The 16,474-nt window shown below is 44.9% G+C and overlaps 1 protein-coding gene across 3 annotated transcripts in view; it reads left to right on the top strand.

Moving 5' to 3' along the window:
• Positions 1-16,474, top strand: part of HBEGF (heparin binding EGF like growth factor) — a 377,197-nt gene that overhangs the window by 325,797 nt on the left and 34,926 nt on the right. Inside the window, exon 6 of one of the 3 annotated variants that reach the window (XM_030211646.1) lies at positions 13,426-14,408. The exons of 1 other annotated variant lie outside the window; for it this stretch is intronic. The gene's annotated coding sequence lies outside the window, so the exon portion shown is untranslated. Of the gene's footprint in view, positions 1-13,272; positions 14,409-16,474 lie in introns of those variants that run through there. One more of the 3 variants, XM_030211645.1, reaches the window with a different exon arrangement.

Raw genomic sequence — 16,474 nt, 5'->3', positions numbered from 1 at the left:
AGAGTGCACTTTCCCTAGGCCTGACACAGCACAATCTCTGTTTGCTTTCTCCAAATCCCATCTTCCTTATTAGCAACTCTCCATACCATGCCACATAGATAGAAAAAATACCCCCCCCCCCCCCACCCCAAACACCAATATAATTGCTGGAACAATCTGGACTGTTACACATTTCTATACAGACACTACATGCTAGCAGAATCCTTCACCTAAGCTGCACATGCAGAACATAGACAGACCCCTCACATGATACAAAATAGGGAAAAGAGGGAGAGTAATGGAAGGAATTTCCAACATAGGACATTATCATTCAGGTAATTGCCTCTTGAACAATTTCCTGCTTGTTAGTGTCCAGTGTTGGAAGACCCTTCCACTACTCTCCCTCTTTTCCCTTCTAGACTATTCATAGTGGTCATCTGTTCCCCCATCTTGTTGAGCTTTATCACTGTATAAAACAGGGAACCACAGAAAAACTGAAATAGAGATCTCCCTCAAGAAAGCCAGACTCTGTAAGCAGTGTAAACACTGGTAAAAGAGAAACAGATATTTATTTTCTCATGCACTCTGCAAAATACAAAAATAGAAAAGATGTACATTTCACAAAGCAGGCACATCTCAGTCCTTAAAAAGTATTAAATAAAAATATTTCTTTATACCTTTGTTGTTCGTGCACTTTATTTTTCTAATTAGGCTGGTCCATAGGCGCCCCGTATAAGAGGCTTGGGGAGGCTAAGCCTCCCCAGCCCAGCTGTGAAATTCCCCTCGGCCACGCCTACAAGACTCGACGAAATCTTCAGTTGAGTAGCGCAGCAGCAGCCAGGAATGAGACCTGCCATCGCTACTCTCAACCCACAGCCAGCATGACATAAGAAAAAAAGAAGCGCGGGGCTGCAGCAGCCTTCAGACATGCGCTGTCGGCTCTGCCGGTCTCTGCCCCGTGACGTCAATTTCCCGTTCCGGGGTCAGAGGAGCGGCAGAGCCGACAGTGCATGTCTAAAGGCTGCTGCGGCCCCGCGCTTCTTTTTTTCTTCTGTAAGCGCTGTTGTTAAGAGGCCCGGGCCGGAGGGAGAGAAGAGAATGTGGCCACTGGCTGGAAACGGTAGGAGGAGAGAGAGGGAGAGCCAGGGGACATGGACAAGAGCAGTGGAGAGCCAGAGAGCGATAGGGAGAGAAAGAGGGGCCGTGGAAAAGAGCAGGGGACAGCCAGGGACATGGAAAAAAGCAGGGGAGAGCCAGAAAGATATGGGGAGAGAAAGAGGTGCCATGGAAAAGAGCAGGGGAGAGCCAGGGACATGGAAAAAAAGCAGGGGAGAGCCAGAAAGATATGGGGAGAGCAAGAGGTGCCATGGAAAAGAGCAGAGGAGAGCCAGGGACATGGAAAAAAGCAGGGGAGAGCCAGAAAAAGATGGGGAGAGAAAGAGGGGACAAGGGCAGGAGAGAGAGAGAGAAGCTGTTGGGGAGAAACTGGGGGAGACCCTAGCTGTCAGACTGAGAAATGCTGGCTGGATGAAAGGAGGGAGAAAGAGGAAAAATGCTGGAAGGAGAGGGCAGAATGAGGGAAGACACTGGTAGGGAGGGACAGAGGAAAGACACTGGAAGGATGGGGTGAGAGAGGACATGCTGAATGGAAAAGGGTCAAGAGAGAGAACTGTCTAGAAGGAAGGGGAGATAGAGGGAGACAATGGATGGAAGGATTGGGAGAGGGTAATGGGTGGAAGAATGGAGAGAGAAAGAGGGATGACACTGGATGGAAGAGTAGGAGAGAAAGAAGGAAGGTGCTGGACATGGATGGAGGGACGGGAAGTATATGCACATGGATGGAGGGAAGTGAGGAGAAATGCTGGATATAGATGGAGGGACTGTTGAATTTAAGAGCTGGATCGGGATACTGAAGGATAGGGACAGGGCTACAGATGGTAGACAGGACGCATAAGGACACAGGAGGATGGTGGACATGGTGAGAGAAAAAATATCAAATAGAAAGAAGACCCTGCATAAAACAGAAGACACTGGGACCAAAGCGAATAGAAAAACTAAATGATCAGACAACAAAGGTAGAAAAAAGTATTTTATTCAGAATTTATTAACTGGAATATGTCAGCTTTTGGAAATGTGCATCTGTGATGTTTTGCATGTAGGTTTCAATTTTTCTAGTATTGCTGCATGCTGAGTCTGACTTCTTGAGGTAACTTTCCAGTTCAGTATTTTGCCTTCATATTTGTTGTGTCATGTGTTTTTCATGTGATCAAGGTGCAGTATTCTGCTAGTGTGTAGCATTTTCAGCCCTTTTTGGTGTTTTTTTGTTTCACTAGGTGGTGCACTGGTGTTTTAGAGCCCGGTGTAATTACAGTGCTGCCTTTCCATGCATAAGGTTGTAGCTTGTCCTGTCTTTGGAATTAGTACTGTTATGGTTTGATAAGGTTATGAGTGTGTTTTTGCACAAGTTTGTGTATAGTGTTTTGCAGTGGAGAGATTGTGTATTGGCCTTCCTGAAGTGGCACCAAATCATCAGAAAGGGTTTTAGAGCCTAAATCATGACACACTACCTCTTGAAGGATCTACATAAAAGGAGCTCATTGTGAACACTTTCCACCCTAAAAGGGTGTTTTGTGGCTCTACATGAGAATTGTGATATTATGATCCCTTGTTTCATATTGTTGATGGTCTGCATTTTCTGTATGGGTGGTATATTGGTTTATTAGGGTCTGCCCAGTGTTATGGTACAGTAAGGTTTATGAGTGTGTTTTTGCACAAATTTGTGCATACTGTTTTGCAGTTGAGCAATTGTGGTTAGTACATGCTTTGAGCAACCACTTTATTCTTTGACATATGATACATATTTAATATCTAAATTTAATAAAAGGTTTTAATTGTGACTTATTTTTTACTTATTTTTTTTCTATGTTGTCAGAAAATTATGGATGTAAGCCCCGCCCCTGGCCCCACCCCTAACCCCGCCCCCTTTAGCCTCCCCAAACAGTTGAGCCACCGACCGCCTATGGGCTGGTCCCAGTCTCTTTTCCACCTTCCACGTGTCAGTCTTCTCTAAATGTTTTTCCACGTTGGCATTTCCATTTCTTCTCTGTCCTCTTGGCTTCTTCCTTTCCTTCTCTACATCTGTCTGACAGTGACCTTTCATCCCTCCCCCCTTATTTGTGTTTATCCCCCTTTTCTCTCATCTTAGTCTCTGTTTCACTTCTCATCTGCCTACTAGCTTTTACCATTGCTCCCTCTGTCTCTCACTTATCCAGTCTGCTAAACCCCTATCTTTCCCCATCTTTCACCCATTTCCTTAGCCCCCATTCCCAGCCCTCATCTACCCCCCCCCCCCCACAAGGTGCAATGTCGCTTTCCCTCTCTCTCCCATCCCCACAAGATCCTGTGTCGCTTTCCCTCCCAAGTTCTGTGTCGCTCTCCCAATCTGTCTCCCTCCCCCCCCCCCCACAGGGTCGGTATTACTCTCCCTCCCTCTCTCCCTCCTTTCTCACAAGGTCCGGTGTCACCCACCCTTCCTCCCTCCCGCCTTTCCTACAAGTCTGGTGTCGCTTGATCTCCCCCCCCCAACCGTCGGGTCCTGTGTCGCACTCTCCCGCCCCTCCCCCCTGCAAGCTCTGGTGTTGCTCCTCCACCTCTCCGCTCTACTTCTGTTGCAACTTTTCCATCTTCCGGGCTGCCATCAGCGTTAGCAATATTAGCACACTGCCTTTGCGCGGCCCGGAAGCCTTCTCTCTATTGAGACTTCCTGTTTCCTCATAGGCAGGTTGGTCGCTGCAGAGAGAAGGCTTTTGGGCCGCGCAAAGGCAGCATGCTTACATTGCCTATAGGAATCACCACCAGTGACAGCTCTGAGGTAGACCTGGATGAACGGGGGGGAGGGGGTTCAGAAAGAGACAGGCAGATACCGTGCCGTGAGCAGAGAAGGAGAGAGGAGCATGAGATGTCACTACTGAGGTGCTTTGGGGGCCATATGAACCACTAGATGATGGGCCTGAGGCAAGAATGGGTAGGCCTGTGCCCACCCTGGCCCATCCACAGCTATGCCACTGCCTTGGATGTATGCTGTACTGTTTGTGTTTTTCAGGAAGTGGCAGCTGATAGCACCACATAAGCCCCTGACTCCAAACAGGAGCCGTGTGCTCTTGGATGAACAGCTGATCACATGACCCATATCATCGGTGTAAGCACACTCAGACATGAAGTCCTCTTTACTGCACTGTATATCTATCCTGCCCTTCTGGTGTTAGCGATCTTTACTCTAAGTACATAATAAAAACATAGAAATATGATAGCAGGTAAAGGCCAAATGGCCCATCCAGTCTGCCTATCCTCCGTAACCCTTAACTCCTTTTCCTAATGGATCACACGTGCTTGACCCATGCTTGGACAGACCGAAGGTCCATCATAGTAACATATAGTAACATAGTAGATGACGGCAGAAAAAGACCTGCACAGTCCATCTAGTCTGCCCAACAAGATAAACTCATATGTGCTACTTCTTGTGTATACCTTACCTTGATTTGTATCTGCCATTTTCAGGACACAGACCGTAGAAGTCTTGCCCAGAACTAGCCCCACCACCCAAACACCAGCCCCACCTCCCAATCTCGGCTAAGCTTCTGAGGATCCATTCCTTCTGCACAGGATTCCTTTATCAAGCCCAGCATCCTGTTTCCAACAGTGGCCAATCCAGGTCACAAGTACCTGGCAAGATCCCTAAACAGTACAATATATTTTATGCTACTTATCCTAGAAATAAGCATTGGATTTTCCCCAACATCTTAATAATGGCTTATGGACTTTTCTTTATCCAAACCTTTTTTATACCCTGCTAAGCTAACTGGTTTTACTACATTCTCTGGCAACAAATTCCAGAGTTTAATTACACGTTGAGTGGAGAAATATTTTCTCTGATTTGTATTAAATTTACTACTTTGTAGCTTCATCGCGTGCCCCCTAGTCCTAGTATTTTTGGAAAGAGTAAACAATAGATTCACGCCTACCTGTTCCATTCCACTCATTATTTCATAGACCTCTCTCATATCTCCGCTCGGCTATCTTTTTTCCAAGTTGAAGAGCCCTAGCCACTGTAACCTTTCCTTATAGGGAAATCATATCCCCTTCGTCATTTTCATTGCCCTTCTCTGTACCTTTTCTAATTCCACTATATCTTTTTTGAGATGCAGTGACCAGAATTGCACACAATATTCAAATGGCATCCAGTGTGTCCAACATGGATAAGCTGTAGTTTCTTATTTATAGTGTAATCCACTGCTGTATTTACCTCAGTGGTTTTCTCAGAAGCCCATTCAGAGCCGATCAACAGCGGCCTCACGTGGTCCGCCATCTTAGTTTCAGCCACATGGCACAGATTTTGCCTTTCTCCTGACAGAGTGGCTTCACAGCCATTGGAGTGTTGCCAAAGTAACAAATCATCAGGTTTGGAAGCAGGACTAATCAGGAAGAGCACCAATGCTGACAATAGCTTGGAGAATATCAGGGAGGCCTGGGAGAGGAAACTACTTGTGTCTGCTCCACTCCATAGCACTACTGGATATTATTTTTAAAACTTTTAAAAATGTTTTAACCCCTGATGCAAGTATAAGTCAAAATATGTTGATGCTGGGTTTGATATGATTGCATATAATAATTGATTTAATCATTTTTTTAAAAATAAATTTGGGAGGGATTTTTATTTTTTGTTCCTTAGTGTGCATTTTTTTTGCGCTTTCTCTTATCAGCATCCTTCTCAACCAGCCTCACAGCTTTCTCAGTCCGATGATTCATGCTGACAGAAAGGGGGGAGTATAAATTGTTGATTTACTTATTTATTTATTTACTAGGATTTATTTAGCGCCTTTTTGTACACCAAGACTAAATCAAACATAGGCAATAGACAGTAGTATTGCTTAGTATATTGCATTGCAATGTCAATACAATATGCAATAAAACATTTTAATAGACGACACAGGGTGTAAGAGAAGATGGAACACAGAGATAGGTATGATAGAATAACAGGAGTAAGAAAATAAAGGGACTAATTTAAAGAAAGTTGCATGTGAGGTCAGAATGGTGCTTGAACATTATCTCAGCTAGGGTATTCATTTTATTTTATTTTATTTTATTTATTGCATTTGTAGCCCACATTTTCCCACCTCTTTGCAGGCGTGGATAACCATGACCTGTGTAGCCGATTTCACTCCTTGTGTGTGTGTGACAAGCAAGTCTGGTACTTCTTCCATTAAAGGCTTAGGTAAAGAGCCAAGTGTTACATTTTCTTTCTGACCCTGAGATGGAAGATCATGCCTTGTCTCCTTTATCTCTTTCAGCACAGTCCCAGATTGTTTTGCAATGCCGAGATAGTTTGTCTTTTATGAGCTCTCTTCTGTTCACTGCTTCTCTTATGCAGTCTGTCACAAGGTTCTTGCACTCCAGTTCTATGCTTTCTTGAAGATTCTTTGCTCCATAATAGTTTATTAGAAAGTTGAGATACTTTCCTGACAGGCTGATAATACTGGTAACTAAACCTGAAACCATGTCCATTCCCTGTTCTCTACTTTGTAACAGAAGAGGTTAGAAAAGTATCTTTCATAGGGTTACCATATGACTCCAGAAAAAGGAGGACAGATTGAGCCAGTCTGGGTTTTACTTCCATTGCTTTCAATGGAAGCAAAACACGGACTGGATCAATGTGTCCTCCTTTTTTGATTTGTCTGCTTGATGATAATCTAAAGCCTTTTGTGTCAGTTCTTGGGTTCTTCTGGATTTAATACGCTGTTTCTCATACTCAGTTCAGTTTGGGTTTTTAAGCATGGTATCTAGAGAACTTTTTGGCTCAGTTTTAAATATTAACTTTAGCATTTTCCTGTTCCATTAAAACCTCATTGCTTAAATTGTCTGTGTAAGGGAATAGCTCTTTGCAGTAAGCACCAGGGTTTCAGATTACACTGGCAAGAGGAATGGTAGGGAGGAAGGCAGCTAAACTTTTTGGATTGCAACCTGAGATAACTGGCTTTGCAGACAGAGAGCTGGCTCTGTGACAAAAATTTATTGCAAATGGTCTCTGAACAATTTGGAGAAATCTTTTATCACACTGAATTTTGCTAGTCTGTTGCTCATGCTGAATGCACTTTCACGGCCTTTGTACATTATGGATCCGAAATTTCAAAAAAAGGGATCAATATTCAGAGTGATTTAACAGGCCAGAAATGGCTCCTGGACAGTTAAATTGCTTGTATGGGTGGCCTATCTGCTGATATTCAGTGGCACAGACTGCTAAACTGAAAGCTGACTATTTTGTAGGCGGTCCAGGGGTGGAGTCAGCACTTGTGTGATATGCATAGGGTTATCATTTTGTGTCCTCTGAAAAAGAGGACACATGTCACACCCCCCTACCCCGCTCCTGCCACGCCACGCCCCCTTCGGGTCCTCGTTCCGCCCCTATTCCCTGCCCCCCCCCGTCACATAGTCCCCTCCCCCCCGTCACATACCCCCCCCCCCTCACTTACTCTCTAGCCCTGGTGGTCTAGTAGCATCTTCTCTTCGGGGCAGGAAAGAGCCCCCTCTTTCCTGCCCGGAGCGCTGCCTGCCCTTGCCTGCTGCATCCTCCTCGGTCTGGCTGGGGATTCAAAATGGCCACCGAGAGTTGAAGCGGCCTCGCGAGAGTTCAACTCTCGGTGGCCATTTTGAATCCCCAGCCAGACCGAGAAGGATGATAGACAGGGGAGGCAGCGCTCCGGGCAGGAAAGAAGGGGCTCTTTCCTGCCCCGAAGATGTCACTAGACCACCAGGGAACATGGTAAGGAAGGGGAGGGGACGGGAGACCAGACCCACGGCGCCGATTGCCCGCCCACCGCATGCACGCGCCTGCCCGCACCCGCGCCCACGTTTGTCCAGAAATCCGGACAAACGTGGGCGCGGGCAAAATCCGCCGGACGCCCCGGACATGCCCTCAAAAAGAGGACATGTCCGGGGAAATCTGGACGAATGGTAACCCTAGATATGCAGCACTTAACTGCAGTGGCGTTCCAAGGGTGGGGTGGTGGGGGCAGTCTGCCCTGGGTGCATGCTGCAAGGAAGTGCAGGGAGCAGCCCTGCGGCTGTTGGCTCCGCCGGTTCCCTGCTCCCTCTGACATTACTTCCTGTTCGGGGCAGGGAATCGGCAAAGCCGACAGCTGTTCGACTGCTCCCTGCACCCCCAGGAGGTAAGAACTATGTGCTTGGTGGGGGGGGGGGGGGGGGGTTGATGCACCAGGGGGGTGCAGCAACAATCCAACCCGGGTGGCAGCCAACCTAGGAACACCATTGCTTAACTGCCTAAGTCAGTCCTATCTTTCTGCAGTCTCATTAGGTGGTTAAGTGCTGAATATCACACTTAACTGCATAAGAGAGCGCCAGCTGCATAAACCTAGATATTCAGTGCCGGTGCTGGACATAGCCATCATTGAATATTCAGGAATAACACCGGTGATGGCTAAAACAACGCTTACCACCTCGTACCACCGTTGGCTGAGTATCTACCCCTGAACTTCTAAATTTGTACCCTATTTGCAGCCAAACTTAGGAGCATAAATTTTCAGCTAAAATTTTATTTTACTTTAGGAGCTTAAAAGTTATGCATATAAATTTAGGCCTTATCAAGGAAATACTGTCAGCCACAAGAAGAGGATATGGAGACAATGTTTATTAGGAATCTGACACAACCATGTTTCAGCAAGTTGCCTGTTGGAGTCTAGAAAATACATAAATACACAAATATATAAACTGTAAACCTTCAAAAATATATGCAACTAGTAAAAAAGGCCCGTTTCTGACACAAATGAAACGGGCGTTAGCAAGGTTTTCCTCGGAGTGTGTGTGTTTGGGAGAGTGTATGTGAGAGTGAGTGTTTGAGAGTCAGAGTGAAAGTGTGAGTCCAATCCATGCTCCTCTGTCACCTGGCCCCTCCATTCATCCCTATCCAGCAATTCCGCTGTCTCCCTGAGGCCTGCCCTGCAATCCATATGCATCCATGGCCATCTGTCCCTTCCATTCATCCCTATCCAGCAATTCCCCTCTCCATGAGTCCTGCCCTTCCAATCCATGCTCCTTTGTCACCTGGCCCCTCCATTTTTCCCTATCCAGCATTTCCCCTCTCTGCCTGAGGCCTGCCCTGCAATCCATATCCATCCATGGCCATCTGTCCCCTCCATTCATCCCTATCCAGCAATTCCCCTCTCCCTGAGTCCTGCCCTTCCAATCCATGCTCCTCTTTCACCTGGCCCCTCCATTCATCCCTATCCAGCAATTCCCCTCTCTGCCTGAGGCCTGCCCTGCAATCCATATGCATCCATGCCCATCTGTGCCCTCCATTCATCCCTATCCAGCAATTCCCCTCTCCCTGAGTCCTGCCCTTCCAATCCATGCCCATCCATGCTCATCTGTCACCTGGCCCCTCCATTTTTCCCTATCAGCATTTCCCCTCTCTGCCTGAGGCCTGCCCTGCAATCCATATCCATCCATGGCCATCTGTCCCCTCCATTCATCCCTATTCAGCAATTCCCGTCTCCCTGAGTCCTGCCCTTCCAATCCATGCCCATCCATGCTCATCTGTCACCTGGCCCCTCCATTTTTCCCTATCCAGCAATTGCCCTGTCTCCCTGAGGCCTGCCCTGCAATCTATATCCATCCATGCCCATCTGTCCCCTCTATTCATCCCTATCCAGCAATTTCCCTCTCTCCCTGAGTCCTGCCCTCCCAATCCATGCCCATCCATGCTCCTCTGTCCCCTGCCCCCTCCATTCATCCCTTTCCAGCAATTGCCCTCTCTCCCTGAGCCCTGCCCTCCCAATCCATGGCCATCCATGCTCCTCTGTCCCCTGCCGCCTCCATTCATCCTTTTCCAGCAAGTCCCCTGTCTCCCTGAGCCCTGCCCTCCCAATCCATGGCCATCCATGCTCCTCTGTCCCCTGCCGCCTCCATTCATCCTTTTCCAGCAAGTCCCCTGTCTCCCTTCCATGACCCCCCCTTGCATCCATGCTCCTCTCTCTCCCATGTCCCAGCCTGGGCCGCCCTCTTCTTCCCCCCCCCCCCCCTTCGCATCCATGGTGTCGTTTCTCCCCTGCCTTCCCGCTCCCATTGTTTTTCTTTTGTGGCCACCCTCTTCGCTCCCCCCAACATGGTTTTATTTTTTTTTTCTTGTTTTTAAATGTACCTCCGTGGTTCCGGCAGCGAAGCGTCAGGGAAGGAGGCGGCGCTCCCGACGTCTAGGTTTCCCTTCGCTGTGTTCCGCCTTCTTTTGACGTCATCCTTGACGTCAGAAGAAGGCGGAACACAGCGAAGGGAAGGCTAGACGTTGAGAGCGCCGCCTCCTTCCCTGACGCTTCGCTGCCGAGCGTTGCGATTGGATGAGTGTCATTGCTCCGCCCTCGACGTCATCACGTTTGACGCGTGGGCGGGGCAGACACAATGCGATCTCACCCCCTTCACTTTTGGCTAACAGAGGCTTCATTCGAACGTTGGAGGTGCGTTTTATATAGAGAGATTATATTTAAAAAAAATAAAAAAATATGGAAACTGGGTTTAAGAACATTAGATATGACACACAAATTGTTAAAATAATAAATGTATAAAAAAAAACAAATGGATATTAGAGACCAACCGAATTTCAGTTTTGGTTTCGACTTTGTACTGAAATGGGCCCGAAATCCAGGTTCAGCCATGGTTTGGTTTTGGCCAAAAATACTAGTGCATTTTTGGCTGAAACGGAAACACCATCACCCCCCCCCACCACACACACACACACAGCACAACCATTCTCTCCCCCCCCCCCCCCCCCCAACCACAAGCTCCAGCCCTCCCACCTACCAAAGGCCCTCCCAAGCATATGTTTAGAAGCCCTGTTCAAGGATGATGATGCGGAGCAACTGAAAGAAATCTCAGTGAACCTGGAAGACGTACTGAGCCAAATCGGCAAGTTAAACAGTAGTAAATCACGTGGACCGGATGGCATACATCCAAGGATACTCAAAGAACTGAAGTATAAAATTGCTGATCTGCAATTAATAATATGTAACCTATCTTTAAAATCATCTGTAGGGCCTGGAGATTGGAGAGTGGCCAATGTGACGCCGATTTTTAAAAAGTGTTCCAGGGGTGATCCGGGAAATTACAGACCGATAAGCTGGCATCCAGACCAGGGAGTTCTATAATCAACATACCTGGTGCAGGGATTCTGGGAACTGACCATCCAGCATATAGTATTGGTTTGGGGGCTTTCAAATCTGTGCATCCTATTTATAGGGTTTCTAGAGCACAAGATAAGATTCTGGAACCCTGGAATCAATCTCCCAAGCATGGGAATATTGTTCTAGGATTTGCAAGCCCTATGTATCATGTTGGCAGGGTTCCCTGACCTGGGAGCATTACAGCCAACACCAAAGCAAGGAAGCATATTTGTGCCCCTTATCTCCAGCCTGACCTTACCTCCTCTCTCTCTTCACGTGTTCTATTCATATCCCCAGCCTTCACTGAAGTGGAGGAGGAGCCTGAAGGCTAGAGCAATGAGCTTAAAAACCAGGAAGCCTGATTCAAATTCTACTCTTGTCTCCTTTTGATCTTGGGTAAACTGCTTAACCTGAAATTGCCTCAAGTAAGTTCTGAATGTAACTCACCTTGAGCTACAACTGCAAAAAGCGAGATCTAAATCTACGATCCCTTCTCTCTTCTCATCTTCAAACCAGTTGCCCCTCTTGCCCACCCTTAGTTATGACCCTGATCGATACCTATTATAGCCAATTATTGATTAACCCCAATTAAATCTAATTTAACAAGTTACACAGTATTCTATAACCTACATGCGTAATTGTACATGCTGTGCAAAATGGACACTCAAGATTATAGAATCAAGATGGTATGTAGGTGCAAAGTGCAAAGATAATACTAAATCCAGTTCTGGTTCACTAATGTATAAAACTGTTGCCAAATGCTGTAAGACAAAGTATTTTTAAAATTTGGTTTCTGAAACTTCAGTAATTTGTCATTTTTCTTAACTCAAGCTTATAATTGATTCCATTCAAATGAACCACTGATAGCAAAAGAATAACAGTCTGACAGTTTGAGATTGAAGATCTCTTCCAGCAACTTAAGTTATAAAAGACTTGGGGGCCATTTTACGGTGCAGCAGTAAGCCCAACTTGGGCTTACCGCTCACTCTTCTGGGACTATCGCTGACCCAACATGCCCGCTGGCGGTAGTCCTGCCCGAGCACTCGCCATTTCTGGAGGAAAAAGAAAACCCCCAGAAATGGCTTGCGTGATGTTAACCCGGTGGTAACCGGGCATCACCATGCACTGCCTGGTTACTGCCGGGTTAATGCGGGAGCCCTTATTGCCACCTCAATGGGTGTCGGTAAGGGCTCCCCATCACATGGCCACAGGGTAAGTGTTCTCTTACCACATGGCCATGTGTGTCTGGGGGCTTTTTACTCACTGCGGTAACAAGGGCCCTGGCGCGTGAGAAAAGGCCCACGCTACTACCGCAGGGCCCTTTTTCCCGCAGCTTGGTAAAAGGACCCCTCAGTAAAATATTTAGGCACATCATGTGACAGTGCCTGAAAAATCAAACAAAGCACTAAATTTGACATGCCAAATAATTGTAAGGGCAGTGTAAGGGCATGAAAAGATATATGTTCATAATGAGGCAAACCTGTTAACTGTCCATTTCTAAATTCATTGAAGTGCCATCATAGTAGATACTGGCATAGCAAACAGCAGTAGATTACAGTAAATCAGTAAATCAGAGCTTGGTGCACTGAATGAAAATCAGTAGGTGCCAAAGCCAAAAATAAGATGTTGTAATAATATTTTAATTTATTTATTCTTGTATCCCACTACTATCCAAAAACAAGTTTCGGTTCAAAGTGGCTTACAATTTACAGTTAAGTGAAGTTACAGTAGTGTATTGTAGTTATTGAACAAAAAGTTTCATTGATGATTTTAACCTAATTTTTTTACTGTTACTATCATTTTTGCAAAATTTTTTTATAACTACCGTATAATTTTCATGTCAACGTACAATCTTGTTAGGAAAGACATTTTTAGCAAGGCGGTAAAGAAAAAGTTTGCAGATTAGCTACATTTCAGACATGCAAATCAGAGTAAAGGTAGTAACAATCCTAAATTTGCCTCTTAACATTTGCCTTATTCCCTGATGATGGAGAAACGTGTGTTGAAATTCTAACAACTTCATGGTCTTGTGGAAAAATACATTGAGTAACAATTTTTAATTAAATTTCAGGATCCTACCTTGAAGCCCTACCTCCAGGATTAAAAAGAATATTCAGCTGCTTAATTTATTAATAATTTATTGGCTACAGTTTAACATGAGAGAAACATTGTTCAACAGCTCTGAAAGTGCCAGCTACTCTTGAGTGTCTACAATGTTTTACAGAGAGAAGTCAAACGCCTCACAGCTAATGTTCAAGTAATCCAGATGGAAGAGCTCTGGAAAATGCATTGTGATAGCAGAAAGAATGTTGGATGTTGCTGTATCAACACCTCATGAAGAGCAAACCAGTCTCAGCTACCTATAGGGAGGTGGATATCTTAGGAAAGCTAATGAAAAAATTCAGCAGCCAAGGAGATCTGACCATGGAACTGGAAACTGAACTAATGTAATATGTAAATTATATTTATTTTCAGTATTTTGTTATTTATTTACTTTTAACTTCAGTATATTACAAATCTAGAGGTAAATTCATAACTGGATGCTTGGATTAAGAAGGCAAAAGGGTGCCTATTTGCAACCTATTTTATCAGGGTACATGAAAAGCAATTTTATAAACTGACACCTAAATGCAGGTGCACCTAGTTTATAGTACTTACACATGTGACTGTTCCAGTATTTGGCCGTTACGCACCAAAGTGCTAGGCAGTGCACCTAATCGCCAAGGGCCGAATTCCGTATAAGGTGCAACAAGTAGTGTGTGCTAAATTGTGCATGGGGCCAATTGAGTAATGAACCAATTAGTCATGAAAGTTGGCCGATAACAACCAAGTATCACTAATTAGCTATAATTGGAATTTATGCACTCTTCGTTTTTAGGGATATTCTAAAAAGAGGCACGCGTAAATTCCAACACATGTAGCTGAACAGGGGGCACGACCATGACAGCAGTGTAGGCATGTTGGGGGCATCAATCAAATTTACGCCCATTGTTACAGAATTCAGGGGAACACGCATACATTTAGGCACAGGCATTTTACACCAGGTTTTCAGTGGTGCATCTAAATGTACATGCATTCCCCCGCGTCTTCCTGTAGATGCTCTTTATAGAATGCGCTGTGTGTGTTATTCCAACGTGCCTACATTTTAGATGCCATATACAGAATCCAGCCGTAAGGGCCAGATTTTATATATGGCACCTAAAATTAATGTGCATTAGACAATTACATGTAAGTGTATTCTAAATACCATGCATAAATCTATGCGTGGTATTTAGAATATGCTTAAGTGTAGTTCATGCTTAAAATCTATGTATGTCCATTTATGCTGATGAAAAGCTGGTGTAAATCTCTGCACATAGATTTACACGCACTAGCCCATATTCTATAACAACATGCGTAGATTTTAGAATGCCCATGAAACTCCATTTTTGCCTGCATGTGTTAGAATTTAGGCACAGTACATTACAGAATTAGCAATGTACACGCATAGATTTTAATTTTTGTCAGTTAGTGCTCATTATTGCTTGTTAAGAGCTGTTAACATTTTACAGCTTGTTAAAACAATTCATCTACGCATGTAATTATAAAATACACATAGATTTATGTACGGAATTGTGCATAACTCTAGGGGCCCTGTTTACTGTGTTAGCCTTTTTAACGCACCTACAAGTAGTATGCATACTAACTGTGTAAGCGTCTATATAGATATTGTAGGCATGTATATGGTCAATGTGCATACATGGTTAGTGCATGTTTAAAATGCTAACAATGCAGCTTAGGAAACAGGGCCCTAGGTGCGCTACATGGAATCCAGGGGTAAGAGTTCAAGTGTCAGGGGTCATACACATGGATAGGGCATGTGCAACTTCAAGAATACGATCAGTTGCACACATTACATGGCATACTTAGGGAAGCCCACTTAATGCCAGCCATTGACCTGCTATAAGCAGGCATACCTAACGTTAGGCGCACCGATATAGCTTTATGCTAATATAGAAATGGCGCTAAGCACACCCCTTTCTGGCATATAAAATGAGGCACCAGTTTATAGAATTCCCACTGTAGGGTCCTATGTGTCTTTGTAAATTAAATAAAATCTACTACAGTATCTTTTGTTGACAAATCATTAGCATTGCATCCAAGGTGATCAGGTTTTAGACCACATTTCAGTACGAGACAGTTCTGACTGCGTTACATAGTAACATAGTAGGTGATGGCAGAAAAAGACCTGTACAGTCCATCCAGTCTGCCCAACAAGATATACATATATGTGCTACTTTATATGTATACCTAACCTTGATTTGTATCTACCATTTTCAGGGCACAGACCGTAGAAGTCTGCCCAGTACTAGCCCCTCCTCCCAACCACTAGCCCTGCCTCCCAACCACTAGCCCTGCCTCCCAACCACCGGTGCTGCAACCCACTCTCTGCTAAGCTTCTATTCCTTCTGAGCAAGATTCCTTTATGTTTATCCCACGCATTTTTGAATTCCGTTACCATTTTCATCTCCACCACCTCCCGTGGGAGGGCATTCCAAGTATCCACCACTCCCTCCGTAAAAAAATACTTCCTGGCATTTTTCTTGAGTCTGCCCCCCCTTCAGTTCATTTCATGTCCTCTAGGTCTACCACCTTCCTGTCTCTGGAACAGGTTCATTTGCGGGTTAATACCTTTCAAATATTTATATCATATCACCCGTTTCTCCTTTCCTCCAGGGTATACATGTTCAGGTCAGCAAGTCTCTCATACGTGAAATTCACTCACATTTAGATAGGCATTACATAATTCTTACAGTGTCACTTGACTTTTTGGCTGCTTTTGGCTTGGTTCACCCTGCTTTGCTTCTTTCTCACTTATCAGTAAGGATTTCAGGGGCTGTATTGTGTTGGTTCTCATCTTTCTTAACAAATAGAACGTTTAAAGATACTTCTGCTAAGATCTCTTCTGATACCCAGCCCTTAACACTGTGGAGTCCCACAGGGCTCCATTCTTTCTCCTCTTTTATTTAATCTATTCATGATTACTTTAGTTATTCTTATCCAATCACATGGTATATCTGTACACTTCTATGCAGATGATATTATGGGAGTGTATCCAATAAATCCTTTCGCTCTGTCTTTAGTCTTTCTTCATGAGTGTCTTGATGCTGTGGTAGGATGGTTGTTTGACCACATATTGGTAGCTTGGTCATAAATAAGGAAAAAATTGTTGTATGATGGATTACCAGCTATCTTCCCCAACCGTCTTGTAAAATTTCCCTATTTGGAACTAG

This window comes from Microcaecilia unicolor, chromosome 8, assembly GCF_901765095.1.
Source record: "Microcaecilia unicolor chromosome 8, aMicUni1.1, whole genome shotgun sequence".
NCBI lineage: Eukaryota > Metazoa > Chordata > Amphibia > Gymnophiona > Siphonopidae > Microcaecilia > Microcaecilia unicolor.
Note: the sequence above shows the minus strand (reverse complement) of the source record. Positions and strands in the feature narration are given on the sequence as shown.